Source organism: Simochromis diagramma, unplaced genomic scaffold, assembly GCF_900408965.1.
Source record: "Simochromis diagramma unplaced genomic scaffold, fSimDia1.1 OVJJ01000553.1, whole genome shotgun sequence".
Classification (NCBI taxonomy): domain Eukaryota; kingdom Metazoa; phylum Chordata; class Actinopteri; order Cichliformes; family Cichlidae; genus Simochromis; species Simochromis diagramma.
Genome location: NW_024387095.1, coordinates 820,775 through 846,054, shown reverse-complemented (window position 1 = coordinate 846,054; position 25,280 = coordinate 820,775). Strand labels below are relative to the sequence as shown.

At 39.9% G+C, this 25,280-nt stretch overlaps 1 protein-coding gene across 4 annotated transcripts in view; it reads left to right on the top strand.

Moving 5' to 3' along the window:
- sox2 (SRY-box transcription factor 2) overlaps window positions 1–25,280 on the top strand; it is a 187,163-nt gene that overhangs the window by 116,456 nt on the left and 45,427 nt on the right. For 3 of the 4 annotated variants that reach the window (XR_005697976.1, XR_005697980.1, XR_005697975.1), the window contains one exon: window positions 23,396–23,709. The exons of the other annotated variant lie outside the window; for it this stretch is intronic. The gene's annotated coding sequence lies outside the window, so the exon portion shown is untranslated. The remainder of the gene's footprint in view (window positions 1–23,395; window positions 23,710–25,280) is intronic. 4 annotated transcript variants of the gene reach the window in all.

Genomic DNA, 25,280 nt, shown 5'->3' with positions numbered 1-25,280 from the left:
AGTTCTCAAAAAAACATTAATAATTTTTAGTAAAATACGACTGCAATATGTAAAATCAAGTTGATTTATTCAAATATTAAATCATTAAGGATAATATGGTGGTATAAATTGAATGTATCAATAATTGGATGAGATTTCATAAAATGCAACAATTTACATTATGTAACAAAATTAGAAAAAATTCATATGTATTCAAACTACTTAATGTCAGCATACTGGGCATAAATAGTTTTTGGAGAGTTGATTGAAAGTTTTTCAGGAACGTTGAAATCTGCTAGATATTCTGCTCATTTTATTGTACCTTTCAGTGGGTGTTTGGGATAATTAGGAAATATATCAGGCATGCAGACCTGCATGGAATACACAGAGAAATCTAAAAATCTGAAAACTGTACTTGTTTGAGTTCCACGTAATGTTGCTGATACCACCACTGCTTGGTCTTAGTGGAACAAACTGGTGATGGACTAAATTAGGACCTTGGATCGTCTGCTGGGTTGCACACACTATAGATTGGGCCAAATTTTGTTCTTTTTCCTTTTATTTAGGCACCAGTTCCCAGTGTTCTGGAAAGGTTCTTCTTGTTAAGGGATTAGGGTTACAGGATTCTTTCAAAACCTGACAGACACGAATAGAAGGACACAATTTCACAAGGAAGTGAAAACATCTTTGGGTTATTTCTTAGTTTTATCAGTGGAATTGAAGTGACAGTAGAAATACAGATTCTTAGGCAGCCAAGCTCATAAAGACTAATCAACAACCTCACATCGAGCATTGACAGCCTCTCGTCAGTAAAAATGCTCAAAATAGCCTCAGATGTTTAGCTGCAGCAGGACGTAATACAACATTGCTGCTATCTTTATCGACCCGTCTGTCAATCTCTGCTTCCTACCTACATTCCACCTCTCAGCATCCTCTCCTGCATCCTCTCTCTCTGTCCTCACCCAACCCCACCCCTCCCTCGGTCTTTGTGCAAACTTTCTCCTCCTGCCTCTCTTGATATTGATCCTCTCTCTCTTTTCCTCTTAATCCATCCTTCTCTTTCTCGTCCTCTTCTCTCTCTTCCTCTATCGATCCCTCCTTTACTCCATCTCTCTCTCTCTCTCTCTCACTCTCTGCTTGCTGCTATCTGGCTCGGCCTTTGTCTTCTTATCGAGGTTTCGGGGTTTATTCTGACTGCTGTTATTGACAGGCCTCTCGCTCCACGGCCAACTAATGCATCCCTAATCCCACCTTTGTTACTCTGGAATGTTCTCTCTCACACATACACATCCATACGTAGCACTATAAACCACACAAGCATGTGTAAGGTGAAAAAAAAGAAAAATGGGGGGGGGGGGGGTGCATTGATGTTGATCCCAGCCTTCTATTTGTTGGGGAAAGCCATCTATCAATCAAACAAGGCCCAGCTGTCTGTGTGCACTTTTGTGTTTGTGCGTGCGCACATGCGTGTGTGTGAGCGTGCACGCGGGTCTTGAGTGACAAGCCGAATCGTGGCTGAGGACGTTTGATAAGCTTGTATTGTCGGTCGTCTCTCTCCCCCCGCACACAACCCTCCGTTCCACCTCCCTCCACACCTCCACCTCGATAAGAAATACATTCGACTAGAGCTGATAACGGTGTCAGGAGCAGCAAAGCCCCACTCTAAAGAGACACACACACACTGTGCCATGGGAGAGGTGTCTTTCTTCAAACACCTTGGCTGTAAATGATACTCTCAACAAACAGCAATGACAACACCACTCAGGAAAAAAAAAAAAGATTCAGATATCGTTTGTGTCTGTGTGCGTGTTTGTGTGTGTTTGCAGTTTGATGTGTGGTACGGCTGGAGGATATCCAAGACTTATTGAATAAAGTCTTAGTGATAGCACTGGCATATGTGTGTGTATGTTGTGAACAGCGCAGAAAGAATATAGTAATAGGCTTAAAGCGGCTAAGGCAGAGTGTCAGACTTAACAAACAACACACTGATCTCAAAGACTGACTGACAGCTGTCTCTGTGTGTTTGATACGTGCGTGTCTCCCCGTAAACAGTTCACGTGATTCAGTGTGCAACAAGCTGTTTTTAACACGAGCGTGTCTTGTTGTACATTTGTCCCAGTCCACAGCAGGTTTTAAAATGAGATCAAGACCTTTGTGAACATCAGCTCTTCTGTTCAAAACGGCCCTCAATGAGTTTAAAAATGCCATCACCTGACCTAAAAAGGCCATCACCGGGCAACAAATGCTGGCACAAGTAACAGATGATTACATTAGAACAGGGGTCAGCAACCTTTAACACCCAAAGAGCTATTTGGACCCGGTTTCCACGCAAACGAAAACAGTGGGAGCCGCAAATACTTTTTGACATCTAAAATGAAGATAACACTGTATATATTGTTTTTTTACCTTTATGCTTTGTGTGAACAACTAAGGTGTGTTGCTTATAAAATCCATGAAGTGCTACAGAGAAAATTACATTTTATTTATGTAATTAACACATTTTGAACTCTTAAAGAAATATAACAAAAGGAAAGACACCAACCTGGACTAAAATGATCCAGCAAACAAAAACTGTTGTGAGCCGCCATCCCTTATATCGCCTTTGGGCTTTTGGAGCCTTGACCTGACTTTTAAAAAATAATTGGAAAAAAAGCACTATGCTGCTGAAAAATGAAAAATAGATATTTGCAAAATTCTGCCTAAATATGTATTTTACCTGGTTAATGTGCGTGGCGGGGCGTGGTCTGCAGCGCCGCTGCAGGGGAGGCGGACGCACCTGAGCGGGACCCGCAATCACGCCTCGCCGTCTTAACGTCTGTGCTATCTATGCTGTTGTGTTTGTATGTGTCGGGCTGTGAGCTGAAAAGCTACAGCCGGCTGTATGCGTACAGCAACCGTGTGTGAAAAGTGGTCAATAAAGAGATGCTGAAAAGCGTGTTCATGGAAACATCGTCGGGTCTGCTGTGGTATGTTTACAATGGGACTTCTGGTCCTGAACCTCTGCGCACAGCGTCTGCAAATCAGGGCTGTACGAAGTCACTTTCATCTTTACGCAGGGCTGTAAGCTGTCATCTGTGAGGCGTGAGCAGTGTTTGTTTTAACATAGTTCACGGAGGAGAACAGCTGCTGACATAATGTGGATCCGAAGGTCCATAATTGGCCTACCTGGTGTTGAAAGTCTTGATAAATACACGGCGTTTCGGTGGGTATACCGGCTTCTGGGAGTGTGACGCTTATTTTGAGCGATGAAAAAATAATAGAATATAATTGTATTTTTATATTTCAATATCACAATAATCTTCCAATTTAGAACTACAAGTTAAAAAAGAACTAACATAAATAAAATACACTTCAGCTAAATACTTCTAATTTATTTTCCCAAACCACGCGGAGCCGCACTATAAGGACTAAAGAGCCGCAGGTTGCCGACCCCTGCTTTAGAAACATCACCAAGTGATGGAATGTCATCGATGTGGCCAGGCACGTCATTGCTAGGGTTTTGAAAGGTCATCGCTCTAAGCAGAAGCATCATCACAGAGATGTCACTGCCATGAGTGGAAACATCATCAGCTATGACAAAAATCTAAATGCAAAGAAATAATCAAAACAGACAGGTGTCACTCCCAACTTGTCACATAATGATGAGAACTAATCACAGATTCTTGAATATTCAAATAGTCACTAAGAGTGACTTTGTTTATGACACACTTCTTTTTCTTTTTAACCTAAAATATATATATATATCTCACTTAGGAGGAGATATATATACTTAGAGGATTAGGGCCACTGGGAAAAAAAAGTGGGCATGTCTTTTTTTCTTCTTTTCCTGAATTCTGAGAAAAAAGTCAGAATTCTAACTTTAATCTCAGACTTCTGACTTTTTTCTCAGAATTCTTTTTTCTCAGAATTCTGACTTTAATCTCAGAATTTTCTTTCCAGTGGCCCTAATCCTCTTCCGTACACTTGAGTACGGTCAAATAATCTAAAATATGACCCCCTTGTTGTCCTAATCACTTTTCTTTGTTCTTAGTGGAAAACTCAAAGCAATGTGTGAAGTACATTTTTTCAACAGCTTAAAAAAGAAAAGCTTGGTGCAGAGTGTTTGACTGCATCAACTGAACAGAAAGGGCCAAAAAAATATAATTTAATTATAGAGGTTTAATTTTAAAGGAAAAGGTATGTGGAGGGTTATGGAAAAGGAAAATACACTTATATTTCCACATTGTCTTGTCAAAAGTTGCTGTTGTGTAGTGGTCCAACATAAACAGATGCATGTGGCCACCATGATGTTACCCAATGGCTTTTGAACCCTGGTAGTGTGAAGTCTCAATGTTAGCATTTTTGATGTGCTGTCTTTTTTGGAGCTGAAGTGGCTGTGTTTTCATAGGAAGATGGAGTATTTTCAGCTAATGCTAGCAAGCCTGGCTAACAAGTTTGGCTGGCAAGCTGGATCTATAAACTGTTTGGGCAAAAAATTTAGGCACATGTACCTGCTAGTTAGGGGGAAGTAACAGTCCACGTAAATGCTAAAAATTTCACTGACAAGCCTGGTTCCACTTTTCTGCTCAGAAAGACATCAACATCACAAACATGACAGAGAGGTGGAGATTAGCGCATTGAATTAGCCCAGGTGAGGACTAGCAGACAGTTACCGGCTAACCGCTATCTTTATGCCCTGTTATGCAGAGGAGGTTAGCTTTAGACAGTGTTGGGCAAGTTACTTTGAAGAAGTAATTAATTATAGTTACTAGTTACTTCTTCGAAAAAGTAACTGCGTTAGTAACTGAGTTAGAAGAGTCTAAAAGTAATTAATTACTTGAAAAGTAACTATTGCGTTACTTAAAAAAAAAAAGTTTAACCCTCTGTGGTCCAGGGTATAATTGGTATAATTGGTCATTTTTAACTACTTTTGATTTTACCTCTACATGTCACCTTTAAAAACTATTTACTTTGCCTTGTTTGGTATCATCCTTTTCAGCACAACCTCACATGTCTGAATTTACAGTTATGTTTTCATTTTGACATATTGTATTAACACAATTGATCTAAAATCAGACATTTTTCTGACACAAAACACAAAACTATCCACAAAACTACACACTAACTACACAAGACAACACATTAACTACATACTCCAAACATGCTAAATGTCACAAATCTCTCACATCTCAAAACTCACTCTCTATCTTTTTCTGCTGTCTTTCTCTCTCTCTCTCTCTCTCTCTCTCGCTGTCACTCCTAAAACTTCCCCCTCTTCCTAAACAGCCAAATGTCATGTCACCATATCATTTTTTGATTGGTCGACATGGTGCATTTTTCCACCAAAACGAACGGGCTGTTTTTTTTTAAATTTTTTGCTCATAAGCAGAGAGTGCTTGGTAGCACTGTCCTTAGACAGTAAACATGACAAAACTATTGAGGAAAAAACACTGCGTATATATTGTTTATCATGACTCTGGTTTTACGTGGCCTATCAACACAATTTAAAAACTGGTATCACCTTGTTGCTTTGTCATCTTGAAGTGGTCATGTGATTGACTTACCACGACTACTTTATTCTTCCTCAGTCAAACAGCAGCACTCCTGCGATTGTTTTGCCCCCTTAGCTCCAGGTGTTGTGCCAAAAAGCGATCCCTGCCAGAAAGTGATTGCCGTCCGCGGGAGCGCGCGCAGCTGCTTAAAGCTGTAGCGCCCAGATTACTTACAGCTACTTCCGTGCAATTGATATAAGATGCAGTAAGCTGAAGACAGCTTCCACCGTCTGTTTGTTGAAAAATAGTAACGCGACCACACCGCATTTTCTTGTAGAAATAGTAATTAGTTAAATCACTCGTTACTGAAAAAAGTAATGCCGTTAGTAACGCCAGTCATGTCTATAGCCATGACTGGCTATAGACACCCAAAATGTTTTTATGCTAAGTTGTAAACATTTTTATTACATAGCTAAATAACTGGAGTTGAGTTTTTTAATAAGGGAGTCCATGAAGCTAAAACTATGCTTGGAGCTAATCTGAAGGGCTCAGATTAAATTTTGTGTTGGCCTAATTTTTATCCCTGGATATTGCGCTTGGTTTTATTACATTACAAACTTATAGACAGTCATAAATTACTACCTTAAAATGTTGTAGTGACATAAAGGATGGAAATGAAATCTCAGACTTTAAACAGATGTGAAAAATGATATATTTTGAAGCTTAGTAAAAGGTTGTGGGCTGCATATTGCTTACAAGATATAGACGTGCTTAGAAGTGGTTGACAGCATCAATATGTAGGACATTCACTTCAACAAAAGAAGAGAAGTAAAGAAATGAAAATAAAAGTAATAAAAAAAATCTGATTGAAAACACACAGACACACACATACACAAACACACACATTTGTACAAGTCCATTATGGCAAAGAACAGTGACCTGTGAAGAGAGTTCAGCAGTAGGGCCGGAGCACAGAGTGCTGTGGACGAAGGAGATAAAGGAGGAAGGAGAGAGAAAGTGAAAAAGATAATGAAAGAGTGAAATTACCAGAGGGCAGGAGAAAAGAGGGTTATTGTGCATGTGCATTAACGGGGTGTATGATGAAGTTAGTTTTTTTGTGTTGTGTGCAGTGACTAGGGGCTAAGGAGTCGGTAAGGGAGTGAGAGGAGGGGGGAAATCAATGGCAAATTACATGCGCTCGGCTGGCCCATTGTACAGTATGGCTGCTATATTCTAAAGAAGGCACTTCCAAGATGATGCAGCCAAATGGTGGATGGACTCCAAGATCATTTTTATTGATTTTGAAGAGCCGTCAATAGAGGAGAATGAGGGGAGGGAAGGAGGAAGGAGTGTGTGTGTGTGTTTCAAGGTTCGGATGTGTGTCACATGGCCAATACAATACTCCGGCTTTTTGTCCCTGTCCAGACATTAGCAGCACACCCACTCCCACTGCTTTTCATTTACATTAGTGCCTGGATGGGCGAGCGAAGGACACTGACAGAGAGTGAGAGAGAGGGTTTTCCATAAAAGAATTGGTGTGGTAGCAGATGCCGGCATTGTTTGGGTTCGGGAACCAAGAAATATTTGGTATTGGGACTCCATCAGTGTGGTCATCCAGTTTTCCACATCAGAGCTAATAGGTGTGTAGCTGGTTGTCTGTCAGGGAAAGAAGAGGAGAGGGGTTTTGGGTAAGTGATAAAGTAAGGATTGTAGTCTAAAGCCCTTTAAATGGGCAAAAAGAAAAGTCTTTCAGAATGACTCCTGACTGAGAGAATCTGTATGAAAAGGTTTGTTACATACGTGAACCTCCTGGACAAACTCCAGCATCATAACAAATTTGAACTGAAAGAAAAAGAACGAAAAGCAATATCTAATGCTATATAATGACATCAATATTCACGCTTGCTGTTATTGAAATATTTAATTTCACACACAATAACACTTAAAAATATGCGGAAGAGTTAAAAATCCTTCGCTGCTATGCAACAGGTTTCAGTGTTTAAAAGGACAAGCAGCATGTGTGCGATACACTGGCGGACAGAATAATGAGGCTGTGTGTTGGTGTTACATGATAAACCTTGGCAGTGTGTGATCATTTGATTCTATCAGAGAGTGTGTGTGTCACAGAGCAGCATGGCAGCACTAAATGCAGCAGATGTTAGCTGCAGGAGGCCAAAGCATGACAGCTTGGAACTCTTTGGTGGATGGTGAACACACACACACACACACACACACGCACACACACGCACACACACACACAGGCATACACTTGACTTACATGTATAATGATAATTAGCGGCAAAAAGCAAGCCGTGATGAGAAATATTAATATGTTCTACCCTAATAATGTGTCTGCTGGTGAACTCACACACAGACAGAAATGCATGCAGGACAGATTTCAACATCACAGGTGTTTCCAGCAACAGAGACTTGAATTACCTGAATGAAAATGGCTGTGAAATGAAAAATACAATTTTAAAAGTGATAGCACTGCAATTTCCCAAGAACAAAACTACTGATATATTTGTTGAAGTAGGCACAAAATTACAAAGTAGAAATATAAAGTATAACGTAGCCCAACTAAATGTATTTTTGCCAAAAACTGAGAGGATCAGAATGAAGAAAATACAATCACGTGGCCAGGTTTGTGCCAGCTGCAGGCCATCTGTAGGTCAGAATTTATGATGGTGTAGGTCGTGTGCAAGGACAGTTTACCTAGACCACACATGCAAATGAACACATGCTGCATCTCTGTGGAGAACCTAATGCACTCTGTGTCTGCTTTCACTTCAGATTATATATTGCTCTTGAATCAACTTGTACCAAGGCTTTTAAATAAAACTTAAGATGAAACTAAACAACATTTTTATATTAAAAGGTAACTGAAAAGTAACTCAAGGGAACACTCACAAATTGCAATACTATTGCAGTACTTTACCTGTCTAGCGGAAAATGTCAAATCTTTTAAATTTTTGGTTGATATTCTGTCTCTCTCCATCAAAGTAAAACTACCATAAAAATTAGAGACTGTTCAGTTCTTTGTAAGTGAGCAACCACACAAAGCAGCAGGGGATGAAATAATTATTTCCACCTGACTGTAGATATATACATTTATAGGGTAGATTAGAAAGAATTATCATTTCAAAAGGCTTTATTTTTTTAAGTGATTGTAAACTTTAAGTGTTCAACATCATTGGTCCATACTCATCCCATGCTTTTGTGATCATGTCTGAAGTTACTGCAGCCACTGCTGTTGCTATGCAACCTACCATCAACCACATGGAACTTACGAATACGCGCTTTCTAACAGTATGTGTTCCGTTAGTTATTAGTGAACAGCTGCAGAATTAAAGAACTTTGAAATCTGATGATTCTTTTTTACACCTTGTATATTGCATGAGCAAAAAGCCTATCTTGGAAGTGACACAAAGCAAAAGCCATACCGACTCAGACGTCACCCAGCTTAATAAGGTCCAGGTCAGGTCCTGGAGAACTAGGACATACTGATGAGATGTGGGCTACTGGAACCAGGCATACATGGAGAAGGACTGAGAACATGGAGTTGATGGAATGCTACGATGCACACTGACCAGGAAGCACCGTGTAGCTCAGTGCTATAATATCAAAAGAGCCAGAGGCTACAGCAAAATAAAAACACCAGTGAGCATTAGGGCCATATGCCAACCCTGGTTGAAGAGTGTAGTGGAACTGAAGCAGATGATGCCCAGCCACCTGCAATGACAGATGCATTACTGAGCTGAGGAGGAACATCATGGGTGAACACCTAAGGTAGCCACCCAGCCCAGAGCATGACTCTCCGAGCTTGCTGACAAGGTCCTGTCAGAGGAGATACTTCCAGACATGAACACAGCGCTGTTCATCATATCGCTGAAACCAATGAGTTCATGGACGCCACAATAATCCTAGAAGCACTTGGATATAAGATCAAGCGTGCGTATAGAGAAAATCCCCCACGGAGACAAAGACCAGGAAGCAAAATCAAGGAAAGCCAGAAGAATGTTAGTGAGAGACAGGTCCAAACCCCGTCCGCTAACCTGTAATTGAAATTGAAGGCAGAATGTGAATATTTATACGTAGTTATAATATAGTTAGTCTATTTAGTTACTGATATAAAAATGTTGATTTATAAAATATACCAGTACTGCATAAGAAGTATGTCAATATACTCATAGACGCTAAGACATAATAGGCCTTATTTAGGCGGAAACAATAGTTCATACCCTGACGGGGTCTTAGGCCAATCAGAGATCTTTACCTTTCACACACTCTTTCATATATGTACACACACGCATGTACACAAGAAGCGAGGCAAACAGTCCGGATTTATTTTCCCGCAGATCTTAACACATTTTTGCGTCCTTTATGAGCTGGTTGTGAAATTCAACAGATCCTGTTTAAACAGGACGGAGACAAGCCAAGTGTACGCGTGTGAGCTCAGGGCACGTTAAGTCACGACTCGCTAAGACCGCAGTGTTTGAGTCTTTCCCGAAACGCACACATTATCAGTGAGGTGTGAGGTTTCTCAGCCTGAAGTTAAACACTGAGCGTTTATGGCTTTTACACTTTACAGCTTGTTGACTCTGTGATTCAAACTTAGACTGTCTGTAGGCCTGTCGTAGACACTGTAGGATGAAATGCCTGCGTCTGTGGACAGGCGTTACACAAAGAGCAAATACGCCTGTTCAATCAGTAACTTTGTGTGCTGTTCTTTTTTTATGCACTATATTTATGCCCAAAATGCTAACTTTAAGTATTTGGATTATATATAAATTTTCCATCTAATTTTGTTACAAAAGTACAACGTAAACTGTAAATTTAAAACTGTAAACTGTAATTAAATGGTTAAAAAAAACCTTTTATTTGACATGTTTAAGTTGCATTTTTTTTTTCAAATTGATTGCTTTATATTTCTTATGTCATTAGTGTTTGTTACTTTATGTCTTCATGAGGACAAAGAATCACTTTTTTGAGTGTAAGTAAATGGTTCCTCGACTGTTGTTTCCAGCCTTGGTTAGTGTCATGGTCTTTACATCATTTCTTTAATAAAAACCAGGCTAATTTAGGAGGGGGAAAATCAATGGCACATTAATTTTATTTCGTAGACTCGGTTTTAAAATGGTGTGCAGGTGGAGACAGGAAGTCTGAACCTGTCTGTGGTGGACTCAGGACTCAGTGGTGAGTCCTTATTCGTTTTATAAGTAGCTGCTAAGCAGACAGGAAAAGATCTAGAAGAGATCAAACTTTCAACACTGACATGTGTGTGTGTGTGTGTGTGTGTGTGTGTGTGTGTGTGTGTGTGTGTGTGTGTGTGTGTGTGTGTGTAGGGACTATTAGTTTGTCAAGCTGCGTTGTGCCGAAAAGAAGACACCTCCCTGTGAGCACTGACTGCCGTGTCCCACACCTGATAGGTGGCGAAGAAGTACCACATTGTGTTTTTGTTTCTTTTGTGTTTCTATATTTAATACCAGATTATTCCGTGTTTTCCCTTTTTGTCATTTGCAAATTAGAGCCGCAGTGATAAGCTGATTAACTGATTGGTAGATGAACAGAAATTATTTTGTGCAAAAATACAGAACGAGAGTGAGAGAGAGAGAATTAGATGTCTTTTCATGTCCTTTCAACACGGGTGGATTTAGGACTTCTTATTGTCATCTGTTGATGTTTCTTTTTGTTTGAGTAAGTAAGTAAAGTTTATTTATTAAGCGCTTTTCATAGACAGGTAGTCACAAAGCGCTGCACACAGAGATTAAAATAAACAGTACGATAAATAGCAAAATGCACAGTATACACAATATAGAGTTTAAATGTAAATTAAAAATATAAAAATGTAAAAAGCATTAGTCAATAGAAAGCTTGTTTAAACAGTAAAGTTTTTAACTGTTTTTTAAAGGATTCCACAGAGTCAACCAAACGTAGTTGTAGAGGTAGACTGTTCCACAGCCTTGGTGCCACAGACTGAAAGGCTCTGTCCCCTTTCGTCTTCAGACGTGTTCTGGGAGCAACCAAGAAACTCTGAGTCTGTGAGCGGAGACGGCGAGCAGTAGTGTATTTTGTGAGAAGCTTGGATAAATAATCTGGGGCTTGGCCATTTAGTGCTCTGTACGTTAAAACAATAATTTTAAAACGAATTCTAAAATCTATTGGGAGCCAATGTAAAGAACATAAAATAGGAGTGATGTGAGCTCGCTTGCTAGAGCGAGTTAGTAGTCTGGCTGCTGCGTTTTGTATAGGACAATTGAGGACAATCTGCTTCTTCCCCTTAACACACACACACACACAAACACACACACATTTTTAACTTTTTATTCGCCAAATCCATCAATGAATAAATCAAGAAAATAAACCCAAGAGCAAACACTTTTGAACAAGATCAGTAGCTTCAAGTGTGCACTATGTAGACGACAACAGAGTGATTATTGTGATCAAGAGTGCTAAATGTCATCAGAAGAGAGCAAATTAAATAAACATTACCACGCATGTTCTTCCTCTTCCCTTCATTAACCTTTGTTTAACCTTGCATGTGTTTGTGTTTGAGTGTGTACCCATACGTGTCACATATACCAGTGTGTAAGTAAAGGCCAGGGGAATGTCCTGGTATGTGACCAACATCGGGCCATTCCCTCGCTCACCATCCGAGTCAATCACAGAGCTCTGATCCTGCCATGCTCATCCACAAACCTGGATAAACATCAAAACTCTCCTCTCCACTCGGTCTCTGTCTCTCTCCTCACCTCTCTCTCGCTCTGCTAATCAGATGCCAGGCTCAGTCACTTTGTCAGAAGACATGCCAACATGCTCTCAGTGTGGACCGCTGCTATCTCTGTGTGTTTGTGCCAGGCTTAAATCTTCCTGATTCTCCTGTTGCCTTGACGCCTCTCTACCCTGGTGACCATGGCTTACCCCTCACCACACACACAAATACCAGTCAGTAAGCGTGAGCATAAATGTGTGTGTTTTGCATGTTTTACAGCAGTTACTGTGTGTTTGTTTGTTTTTTAAGGGAATGCTTCAGTTAGATTTCCAAATGTGTCAATGTACAGTCAGACTGAAAACAAGGTATAAGATAAGTTGAAGATAGCAAGTTATAGCACGTAATATGTCCATGAATTAGAAAGCTTATCAGACAACAGCGAGAGACGGCATTAGTTAAAAAGGAATATAAGGCATGAAAGTATTCAGTTGTCTTAAATTCAATGTCTTTAGTTCATTTCCACCATAAATTTAAACCATCCCCTAAAATCTTTCATCACCCTGAAGATGAGAATAACGAAGAACATGTTGCTAGCTGGCCTGCTCATTAAGCTTCATCTGTAGTGCTGCAGTAAATATTAAATAATAATTACTTTGAATGAAACATAGGATGGAAAGAAGACTTCAGAGTGGCTGTACATGTATTGTCAGAGCTGTGAAAATATGAAATATCGTGCAGTTGTGCAGTCAGCAGGTTCCTAATCATTCTTTTACAAATGCTTGTAACGGTGAACTGCATGGCTAGGTGCTTATTGTTACACACCAATGACGATGAGAATAAAAACACTTGAACTCAAAGATTAGAAGTGTGGCCCACGTTTGTGCACGATCTGCACTGTCAAAATGCTATCCACTATATTAGCATAATGAGCATGCCAAGTGCAATTAAAGCCTAAAACATTCAGTTTTTACAGAGATGTAGTCCTTGTGCTAACCAATATACTGAGTTTACGCTGCATATTAAAATCAAGCCATTAGTGCCAGTTGTTGAGGTCTGTGTTGCTGTGACATGCAGTTTGCAGTTATTGTCTGGGGGATATTGGAGAGATTTAATGCGTAACTATACAGCAAGTATTATGGGTGTCTGTGCCTTGTTGCATCCTTCCAAGGCACACTGGGAGAGTTTCTAAATTAAAGTGTGGATTAGAGTCTCTTATTTTGAAAATTGGTATGCCATTCTTGCATCTGATTTTCTGCCATGCAGCCATGCCCAGTATATTTCAGGAGGTTAGTCTATGGAAAGGGGAAGATGCAGGGCCTTGAAAATAATAATTATGCCTGGAATTGAAAGCCGTATGGCCACAAACTTGGAGTGATGCCATATTGTTTAAATCAGCACATTTGGACTGTGTTTGAACAACGTTCACTGTTCATTTTGAGCTGACATAAAGCACATTTCTTTGCTGTTAAATTTTATTTAATATGGTTTGAAAACTCTCAAACTTATCTTGCAAATATATTGTGAAAGCATGAAACAAAGGTAGAACCCATAAATAGAAATAGAATTTTAGGTTCATATTGCAAACATAGAATAGGGTACAAAACAGGCCCAAAATCTTTAAAGAGATTCAGCATATTTTACTGAACTAATATTAAAATTGGCAAACAGCAAACAATTGTTGTCGCAACAGTGCAAAAACAGACATCTTAGGTTAGAACAATGAAAGCTTCATATAGCCTTGAACATATACATATGATCGAGGCTTTGCATGGAAATTGTCAGAGAAGCTGTAGTCATGTCCTTTGTCGCACTTTCTAAATACTTCACAGTATTTAAGGTCAACACTTGAGATCGAGAGGCTCAGCGTGTGACCGAGGAACAAAAGCAAAGTGTCAACAGTTAGTGTCCTCACATGTGTAGAAATACAAATACGTATATGTATCTGCGTGAGTGTGTGTGCGTGCAGGCACGTGTGAAGGTATCATCCCGGCTCGGTAGCAGCTAGCTACCGGCTAAATGACTCTCCACACTTCATTAGCAGAGATGAGGTGAGCTGCTCATCTCCTCATTGTTAGCTAGCGCTAAGCTGCAGTAATCCCAAACAAAGGGCCAGGGCCTCGCAGCAGCCGGCGTGGATTAGAGAGATTCATTCTCATTCAAATTGGCCTGTAAACAAAACCAGCGGTGGCTGGGAGTGAGATGAGAGTGGAGAGAGGAGAGAGATGAGTGTATGATGGAGTGAGCGTGAAGCATCTTATATGTATACATCTGTAATATAGCTGCAGTTTGTGTGTGTGTGTATGTGTGCGATATTACAGACAAATCTGTATTTTGCGTCTGTGAATATTTCAGTGTACAAAAGAGGCCAAGAAATTGTAGGAGTTTGAACTGGAGCCCATTGTGCATGCAAAGTGTGGAGAGCTTATTTTCTTAGTTCCCTTGACTGGTGTTCTTGCCATGCACTCATGTTGATTTGTACAGGTGAGGGAATGTCAATATGAGACGTTTGAAGTTAAGCCAATACACGGGAAGTCAGGTGTATTTCCGGTCTGTTCCCAAAAGCAATCATAAATCAGATTTAAACCAAGAGCACAGGGAAATTTCAATAATGGTGAGTGGTCTTATAGCACCTTTTACACTTCCCAGTATAACAGAGTGCTTAACTGTATTTGTCACACACTCACCATGTGAGGTCCCTGCTGTTGTCGGCCTTACTTCCCTCCTTTGCCTGAGCCTAATAACACACAGTGTGTATTTTTTGCCTACTTTTAATAAAGCTTTAATAAACTTCAGATTGCAATAGTCATTTGAGATGTGGCTCCACTTTTGGTTGGCTGGTGCAACCTACACCTTTAGCATTTTAGCATGAAGATGTCATGGACATTTTGACACATGGAGACAGACCAGGATTCATCTCTTTCCCCTTGTTGGGTTTTGTAATGCACAAGACATAATCTCAGTGTTTGTTTAAGAGTGGTGTCATTGACATATATGCACTGAATTTACATTGACTGATATTAGAGCTTATATCAGTATGTATTGTACCTGCTTTAGTGTGACTGGATTTTCTGTTAACTTCAATCCTCTGGCTCTCCATGAGGCAGATGGCCCTAAAACAGATTCCTATGATTTTATTTTCAGCTCCTTTCAGCATGCTGAAGTACATTTTTAACTGCAACTCAAACCATGGGAGTTGTCCTTTCACTCTGCCTGCTAATCTGACTTGATCACTAATAATCGTCAATCAGCTCAGTGAATAAGTTATTTCAAAGTAAAGTGTCCTTCCTCTGGCTTGATCCGTGACTGATGTTTGGGTTAGATTATCTTTTAGCTTAATGGTGAACCCACCAGACGCCCTGACATATCAGATCAGCTGCATTTCCTGACACGCATCAATTTTTGCAAACGCCAATTTTGGCTGGGTGTGATCATTATTAGCTGTCAATCAAGCAAACAAGTTCGTTATTATAAAATCATAATTTTAATATGATGCCAGTAACTGAATATCTTACTTCACTTTTTCCTCAGGCATTTGAATTTGATGCTTCTAATTTATGATATCGGTCATGTAGTCCTGTAATTCAAATGACGTTTGAGCATTTGTAACCAGCTGTTGTGGTTTGTTTAACATGATGAAGCCTTTAAGTTGTGCAAGTTAGCAATAAAAACATTATGAAAACTATCCATAAACACTAAATGAGCTAAAATGCCATTTTAATCATCATCCAGATAATTTGTAGTGGTGACAGCATTCACTTGTACAGCCAGGCAAATGTCATGTTTAATCTGAAATCTAACCCTGTTTGGGTTTGTCATTCCTACACAGTGACATTTAACTGCTCGTTTAATTGGAGTTTTTATGTCATGCTGATCTCGGTATGTAGAGATGTACTCCACAGATAGCTTGTTCTAAATTCAGAGTGGTGTTGGTTTTTGTCAGGTCAGGCCATCCCCTGCACACAGATGCTTCTTTAATTCAGGAAAAGACGAACCACAGCAATTAAAAAGAACACAAAGAAATCTTAGATTATCTTTATCTCATTTTGCTGTTTGACATACTTGATCAACTTGACTTTGATCACTGTTATAAATAAATGTTATAAATATCTATATCTATCTATCTATCTATCTATATATATATATATATATATATATATATATATGCATTATATATCGTGCTCCTTGGTGCAGACGGATTGCAACATGATGAAAATCTGTCTGCTTTTAGACAGCAAATATTTGCAAAGCTTTGTCATTCTGTCTGAGAGTGATTGCCATCACTCCAAGTCTAACCACGATTGTTTGGAGACAGGTTCCCTCACTACATGGCGACCTGTACAATCTCCTTGCAAACAAAAGTGGTCACCCAGAGGTTGAGCATGCAACACCCTCAACCCCTGGGAGACATGTTGGCCACTGTTTCAGTCGGTGTCAGGGAACAACAAAATTAAATGCAGCCAACTTTTTTTTTTACAAGAATGTGGCAGTCTTATTTTTGCATTGGTGTGATTGAGCCTTAACTTGTGTTGAAGAACAGGAAAGAAACTTATAAAGGGGAAATGGTGGACAGTGGGAAGAAAGCTAAAAAACTGGACCGGCACATTATTAAAATGGATAGTAATGATAGCTCACACCAAAGTCCTTTTAGAGGCAAAACTCACAACTTAGTCACCAGCTTGGGTAATCCTAGGCTCATTTGAGCAGTTATCCACTTGTTAAGTGATGATGTAAGAACCCTGGGTCCAAATTACACTGTTTTTATTAAGGTTCTGTTTTTAACATGTTTTAATGCTTTTGTATCTTGTTCTATTTAATCTGCACAAAAAGTCAGTGATCACTGTCGGTCTCTATCGGTTTTTATTACACTATTCATCGACAGCATGTTTTAAAGCTCAGTTTTTAAAACTTTACGGTGTAACTACAGCCCAGCCCATGCAGCAGTATATTAATGACTAACCTTGCATTGTGAATGGATTATCTCAGTTGTTCTCCCGATTGAAGTTCAGTCCGTTTACAGCATCCTACCATGCAATTGCATTTGTCCCTAACCATCGGGAACCCTCATGTGGGTGGAAAAAACATTAGTGTTCATCCTCCAGCTTCACTCTGCTAATGTGTTTACATTATGCTAACCCTAGCTGTGGCGCTAGCAACGACGTAGCACATCATTATATACAAGCTAGTCCAACTTCAGTAACCCCACAAACATCACTGCTGTTTAGTTTTCTGTCTGCATTTATGTCGAAAGTGATATCAGAGGTGTACATTTTAATTTTTCAGAAATCCTTCAGTCAGAACATGGAATATCATCTTTAGATGGAAAGTAGCGAGCTAACTCCCTGCTAACGTCAAACTAAAACATATCATTTTATTAAAGATTTAATTTTAGACAGTTTATAACTCACCGTGATGCCGCAGTGTTTGTTTGACTTTGGGACCAGAAGCGGAGTTTGGATGTTGACTTAATGATGTCAGACTTAAAGAGTGGATTGGGTAGTTAAGCGTCATCTAAATGAACTCTAATAATGCCGGTAACTAGGGCATGGAAACTATATAGACTCACCCATCTGTACAGTTTAGAAATTGTGACTTAAAATACAAAACTTTTTTTAACTGAAAGTTGACTTTTGAATATCATCTTTGCTATGTAAGCATTCTCCAACAGGTATTATAATTCAGGTTTTTGTGAGTGTTTCCCTCGTATAATGAAACCATTTCTATGTTTTGCCTTCTTAGGGGTGTTTGTAATTTCTTCAGTGAAGTATTGTAATATAGCATAGACGATTGTTTTTCAGTGCATAGTTATTGCAGAATCATTGTCATGTCATGTCATGCACTCTGTCATTATCACCTCCATTTTCTGGATTAGCTTCTTGGCCATAGTTGGAACAACATTTCCAGCCTTTTCTACATCAGTGAAAGAGCCAGTGGGAGGCGAAAAATGAGCATGGTGGTTTTGTTCAGAACAGTGATAATCATATAGGATAGTCTGTGACTGTAGAGAAACAAAACATGATCAGAATGAATAAACAGCAACGTTTCAGAAGTGAGTTTACAGCTGTACAAACTTGAGGCTAAGCTCAGCCTGCACAGCAGTGATTAGTGTTAATGCTAACACTGGTATGGTAATATGTTAGGATGCGTAACTTATTCTAATAGTTTTGCTGCATTTTTAATTAGCTCCAAACAACCAGAGATTTAACATAAAGTCATTGGTTTGCACTGCTAGATCATGACTTTAAGAATCTAACTAGTGTTTTGGTTATCTTGTTTGACATCTGTTGCAATGCTTTTATTTGTGTTAGAATGTTTACCTGTATGCACCCTGTTAAAGAAAAAATCTCAAATGAAGGTATTTGTTAATTAGCAGCGAATTATAGATTTTTAAAAAGTCTGTGACTCTCCAAAGTTATTATTATTCTTAGAATAGATATAATTGTGTTACATTTATTAAAATTGGCTGAAAGATATTTCATTCAAAACTGTGAGTGCAAACTTTCTTTCATGGTGGTTTAAGAGGAAGAGTCAGTTAATTACTAAATATCTAGAATACATCGTCTTAGAAACGACGATTTAGTGTTAAGAAGTCATTTCCTTGCTACCTCGAAGATATTAGCTGTCCAGTAGTTTGACATGAACTCACTGACTCTAAACCTTTTATGCAGCTACAGAAGGCATTTTAACACCATTGCCATCCAGATAACAAGGAAATGATGTCCTTCACAGACCTTCCTGATTGGCTGCTAGCTAGCTCAAAATTTCAACCCACTACCTGAAAAGCTGTTTTTTCAAATTTTTTGACTTATTAACTCAAAATATTTTGTTATGGAAGCCTTTTTTTCCTTTCAGTGGGGGAAACGAGCTTCTACTGCGACTACATTAATGCTGACACAGTCCTGTAACATGAACTATAGCTAAAGAGCGTGGTGGCCTACAAAAGGACGCTCTTTGTGCTTCTGTGTTTAAACAGTTTGTGTTGCATTCTTCATTAATGAGATGCCACTATATTGTGTTGCTCAGCAAATATCTGACAGCTGTGTCCGTATGTGTTCCTGCCTGCCTCCTGAACAAACAGCTGCAGGACTGACCAGCCACCTCCCTTCTTCTGGCGGTCAGCATTTTAGTATCTTCAAAGCTTTAATCCTCAAACTCCACAGCTTCGTGCCCTGCGCTTCTCAAAGTCCGACCATGTCCACATTGTGGCAGATAACTTTTAAAATGCTGTCCGCATATGGAAATTTATGTCCACTCTAGCATTTTCAGACCTCTTCTTCTTATTCTTCTTTTTTATTTATTTCTTTTTTGAAAAGTTGTCTGTCCACTCTCAAACTTGAAAGCAACATCAAAGCTGGGCATTACATCATGCGGAGGAGCGGGACAGCCACAGGCCGGTTACTCTGCAGAGTCTGCTGCAGAAACCTTCAATCACCTTCTGTTCTCTGGCACCACAGAGGTGGATTTTTCACTCAAAATGCTGTGCAATAGATGAGTGTGGTTCTTTTAAGAGACCCAACTGTAACGTGAGGCTTTGTGACATCGTTAATAAACAAGTGTGGGAGCGCCTTTTTTAGTAACGAGAGAGATGTTGTTTCTAACTCGTCTCTTTTTACGTGCCTTGCTGATTTCACAAAATGTAACAATTTCAATGTTTTTAACTGTTTGTTTAGTTAAATTGAGGATTTTGCTATTTTTGGCATGCTTCTTCGTGTCTGGTGATGTCGCCACGGCCGACAGCTCTTTTGCTGAAGTTGGTTCAATCTGTCGAGCCCCGTCAAATTCTACTTTCAACTTCTTGTGCTTTTTTTTCGGTCAATTTCAGGTAAACATGAAAGTGTTAAAATGGCATCATCATATAAAGAGATTTATAGCAAAGGAGGCTTAGATTTGCCTTTGAATGTGACGTAAATTGCCTTGCTGATACCTTTTGAGGTTATAAGTATCATGGCATGATACTCGATGATGAGAGGCAGGAAGGAGAATGGCTTAAACTGAGAAAAAAAAGACTTGAACTCGTAATACTGAACGTAGCTTAGGTAGTCCTGAAAACATTGCGCAGTGACCCATGATCCTCAAAAAAAAGGAAAAAAAAAAGCCTTCCAGCGATGTTACTATTTCTTTTCAAGGACGAGTTTATTGGTGCTAATGAATGGGTATTTGTGCTGTAATGTTTGTGTTTGTAGCGTGATTGACAGCTGGTTGGCCACGTCTCCTTCATCCAGGGCCTTCCCTTTTCACTGATTACTGTGTCAGTGTGTCTGCATCACACAGACACAAACACACACATGTTATGCAGACACATGAGGGGCTGGGGGTTGGGGGCAGCACCGTGGTTCTCCCATTAGGCCGAGCTGGAAAAAAACCCCAACAAAACACACACAAACAAAACAGCACCACATACGCGCTCATGCATATTGAAATGCAGGCATGTATGTGTAATATGCATCTGATTGAATGTCTTTGAGAGCATAAATATGTGTCTGTGTGTGGCCGTTTGCTTTGTGTATGTTAATGGTCAGCCTCAAGGTAAAACACATTAGTATTCAGTGATGATGCTGGTCGTTCTAAAAAGCTCTCATGGTGCCAGTGAACTCTCCCGCTCTCTCTGTCTCTCGCTCTCTCTGGTTCCAGTTTTTCAAACATGCTATCATATTCTCCGGCCCCTGTGGATGGGTTTATAATTAAAAGTGCTCCGGCTCTTCTAATATGAGTGGTATGGCTGTGATTTAGACTACATGGCACAGACTGATCAGATAAAGCCAGAGAGTTGTGCTTCGTTGCAGCTAAGCTTATTCACACTGAGAGCGCTGATCCCCTCTCGCTTTCTCTCCGCCATGTTTTCCTCTTTAAATCTTGCTCTTGTGCTTTTCTCTTCTTTTTTCCTCTCTCTCTCTGGATGCCTTTTAGGCCTTTGCTCCTATTGGTCATCACTTTGTGTTTGGTTTTTCTTTTACACCTTTTGAGTAAACCTCCACCTCTTTTTATACCTAAATGCAGATGTAATTGTGTTACGAGCTCAGTGACGCGCAGACAGTGTTTGCGGTGCATGCACACTAGGTGCATTTCAGATTTTCTGATGCTTGAGTTTCTGTCTTTTCAAGCAAAGTTCTAGAGAATCGCTTAGCCTGTGTGCAAGTGATTTTACGAGGGCATAAAAATGCTACTGGGTTATTGTTTTCGAATAAAAGACACACAAAATGAAAGTAACTAGGCATTTATTTCTTTAAAATAAGAATACAAATGAGTTCATGCAGAACCTGTTGTTAAACAAACCCCCACCCACCCCCACCCACTTCCTGTCACAGCTGATTGTAGATTCAACTAGCACACTAACTGTGTGCACACATTGCGTTTCTACTTTGGAGAGAAACTCATTTAGTTCATACAAATGTAAAAAAAGGAAAAAAGTTTGAGCTTTTGCTTTTGAAATTGAGGCATTTGAAGAAGATGGTGCTTGTAGCAAAACAGTCCTGCTTCACAGTGAAAGAATACCAGCAGACTGAGAAAAGCTTGTGCTGATGACGGTGCTGACACCAAACTTTCCAAATGCTCTCATCTTGTTTGTTATTATCAGCCTTAATGGCATTTTTCTCATCTTATGAACTGATGAATGAATGAACTCTGTCAGGAGGTGTGAGTGAGGCCTTCTTCTTAATCCATTATTCTCTGATGTCATTGATAAGTACATATCATATGTTTCTGTAAGTATAATGGCTGGTGGTGGTGGTAGTGTGTGTGTGTGTGTGTGTGTGTGTGTGTGTGTGTGTGTGTGTGTGTGTGTGTGTGTGTGTGTGTGTGTTGGGGGGCTGATTCGGTGAGTTTGAAATGTGATTCTCTCCTTGCATCTCCTTCTCACCTTTTCATCCCTCTATCCCCCTCATCCCCTCTCTGCCCTTCTCTCCATCCTGCCATTCATGCCCCCTCTCCTCTCCTTTGCAATCTTCTCCAGCTGCCCCCACCCTCACCCTCCAACCCTGTGTGACAGACAGGGTGTCCTCACCTTGTAACGATCAGTGACATCCAATATGTTTGGCTTGGGGATCATCCCCTGTGTGTCCATTGTGCGTTGTGTTAAACGCTTTATTGATTAGCCATGAGTTAATTACGAATTACATCAAGACTGTGTGTGTGTGTGTGTGTGTGTGTGTGTGTGTGTGTGTGTGTGTGTGTGTGTGTGTGTGTGTGTGTGTGCAGGGGGTCTTGCACACTTCTGCAAGATCCATCCTATAGGCCTATAGGCAAGCATCTCAACATTACCATGTTACATGAGTCACCCCCGCCCCTTTTCCCATTAACACCCATGCATTTATGACATTTCCCAGTTATAGTTATAAGCACTTTAAGGTCATGCAATATTATTATTATTTATTTATCTTTGCTCTGTGATTGTGTAGTGAGAAGGGTTTGCTGCTATTTTGCACCCTGGAAACTTAATTATGTGGAGTCCAGAAGTTGACACACCCTGTGCAAAATCCACAGCAGACCTCTGGAAGCTAATGTATTCTGGATTTAAGCTCCATTGTAAAAAAAAAGAAAAAAAAAAAAAAAAGAAAAAAAAAAAAGGAACATGCACCTGACCTGCTCTGCTGCAGCTCTGCAACACAACCCCTCACATCTGACTTCTGCCAGTTATAATCCAGTTATCATAATAATAATAATAGTAATAATAATAATAATAATAATAATAATATCTTTGCAATCTGCAACTGCAAGCACTTTTTCCAGCCTTTTTCCCCTCCTTTTTATCCCGTGTCAGTTTCTCTTTGACATTGCCGTGTACTTTGCAAAAAGAAAAAAAAAAGAAGAAGAAGAAGGAAAAAAGGAGCGAAAAAAAATCTTTATCAAATCCCCATTCTGAGGCTTTCAATAAGGCAGGCCATTACCTCACTGGCGCTTTTGTTCGGCCTATACAAGAGAGAACAAAATGGTTATTCAGGAGGACGCTTTAGATTTTTATTGTGGGCTCGCTATTCACAAAGAGCACCGTTATTGTATTAAAAAGAACCATCTGTGGCAGAAACAATGGCTTCAAATTATCTGTGAATACCCAGTGAACAAAATATAAAGCTTTTTCCTGCTCATTATGTGGGCTAAGCTAGGGGGTGGAAGATAGGAGAGGAGAGGCACAGACTTTGCTATAACTGACTTTTGTTGTTCTTGCTTGCATTCTTCTCCTTTTTAAATCGGCCCCCTTTTCACATTGTGTGTCGCCATAAACGGCTTTTTCTTGTTGCAGGGCTAGCGGAGAGGAGACAGCGGAGAGCTCCAGACAGACGACGGGGCTGCACGCCGGAATCTGCACGCCGACAATCGCGCACCGGCTGCCGGGTCGAAAGCGCACGGACTACCAGGTGTTGGTGGTTGGTGGCTCGGGTCGGGGGGGATACGAACGGAAAGTGCGGGCTGGGTGCCGGCGACTGGAGCTCTGCCCCGGACAGGCTGAGGCTCCATCAGCGGTGGGAGAGATAGACACGAAGGAGGCTGAGCGACATGGCAACTTGTTTAATTTCTGCCAATCAAGACGAGAGGAAGACAACTCCCAAACTGGCAGTAAGTTGGAGTGCGGCGGAGTGGAGAAGCCCTGTGCGTGTTGGTGTGTGCGTGTGCGTGTGTGTGTCAGTGTGTGTGTGTATAAAACAGTGTTGTGGAATGACACTGCCTGGAATCATGAGCTTGACTGACTGTGTTGTTGTTGGCCGGTTTGGTTTTCGTGTAGCTCAAAAATCATTTACATTTAAAAATTATTTAAATTGATTTAGCTTGATAAAAATATAAAAACACGTTCTAATTTTTTATTTTAAAAACTCACGAGTATTATAGTATTTGCTCTGAGCTGTGTTCCAAACCAACCCCGGCTTATTGTTGTTACTTACAGGCTTAATTTACGCGCCTCTGTGCTTACTGTATTCGGACCGCCATAAATTTACAGTAAATCCATGTTTACATTTTACTTACATTTCACATTTTCTTACATTGTATCTTCTTTTTTTCATAATTGCTCGATGTCTTTTATGTTTAATGACATCAGTTCAGTTTTGCAATGTCTTTAAACTTTAGAAGCTTCACCATATAAACGAATTTATTTAATTCACTTTGACATTTTTAGTTCTGTCATTTAAAAAATCAACAGCAAATCATGTTTAAATATTTAACCTGCTTGATTATATATATATATGTGTGTGTGTATGTATATATATATATATATATATATATATATATATATATATATGTGTGTGTGTGTGTGTGTGTGTGTGTGTGTGTGTGTGTGTGTGTAAAACAATCTCTTCATGTATTTTGTATTATTCGCGTTATTAATTATGGTGAAGATTCTGCTTAGATTATTTCTTGTTTGCTTCTTTAGCCCTTGTGGCAAAAAACAAAAAACAAAAAAACAAGTTTATTTCACCTGAAACAACAAATGTGGTTTTTTGTTTTTTTTGTTTCACTGTAACGGGAGTAAATCCCTTCATAGATTTTGCCATGTGTTGCATTTGAAAATTGTCACCGGTAAACTCTGATCATTGAGATCCTCTGTAGAAGGATTCTGACAGGAGATACTTGAATCATTTTCCACTCATACTTGTTGTTTTTAAAAAATACTCTTGCAGAGATTACGTCACCTAAATTGGTGCAACCACATAAACAGCATTTTTAGCGTCACAGCTCGCTGCGCGTTTGCAGTTTTTCACCCCAAACCATACCATGGGGGCTTACAAGTGGTCCGAGGGAGCCGCCCCACTGGTCTCTCCTTTTTTTTCTTCTTCTTCTTTTTTTTTTTTTTTTTTTTTTTTTTTGTTAAACAAATTCAGGATGATTGCGGATGCATGGGGCCATTCCCGTCTGGCTGGGGCCTGCTTTCAGAGAACCGCAGAGCCCCGCTGTTCCTTTATTATCATAAGCAGATTAGAGGTAGGGGGAACACACTCAGATGCAGATAGCAGCCGAGCGGCCCATTTCAACCTTGCATTAGAATGGACCGAGCTGCATGTGTCGCCTCTCGCAGCCTTTTAAGCACAAGATGAATCTTATGTAAGGTTGCCGGGGGCCGGCATAATGAGTGCACGAGGGAAGGGGTGGGTGCGTGGGGGATCCGCTCCTCTATTTATTATCAAATGATTAAA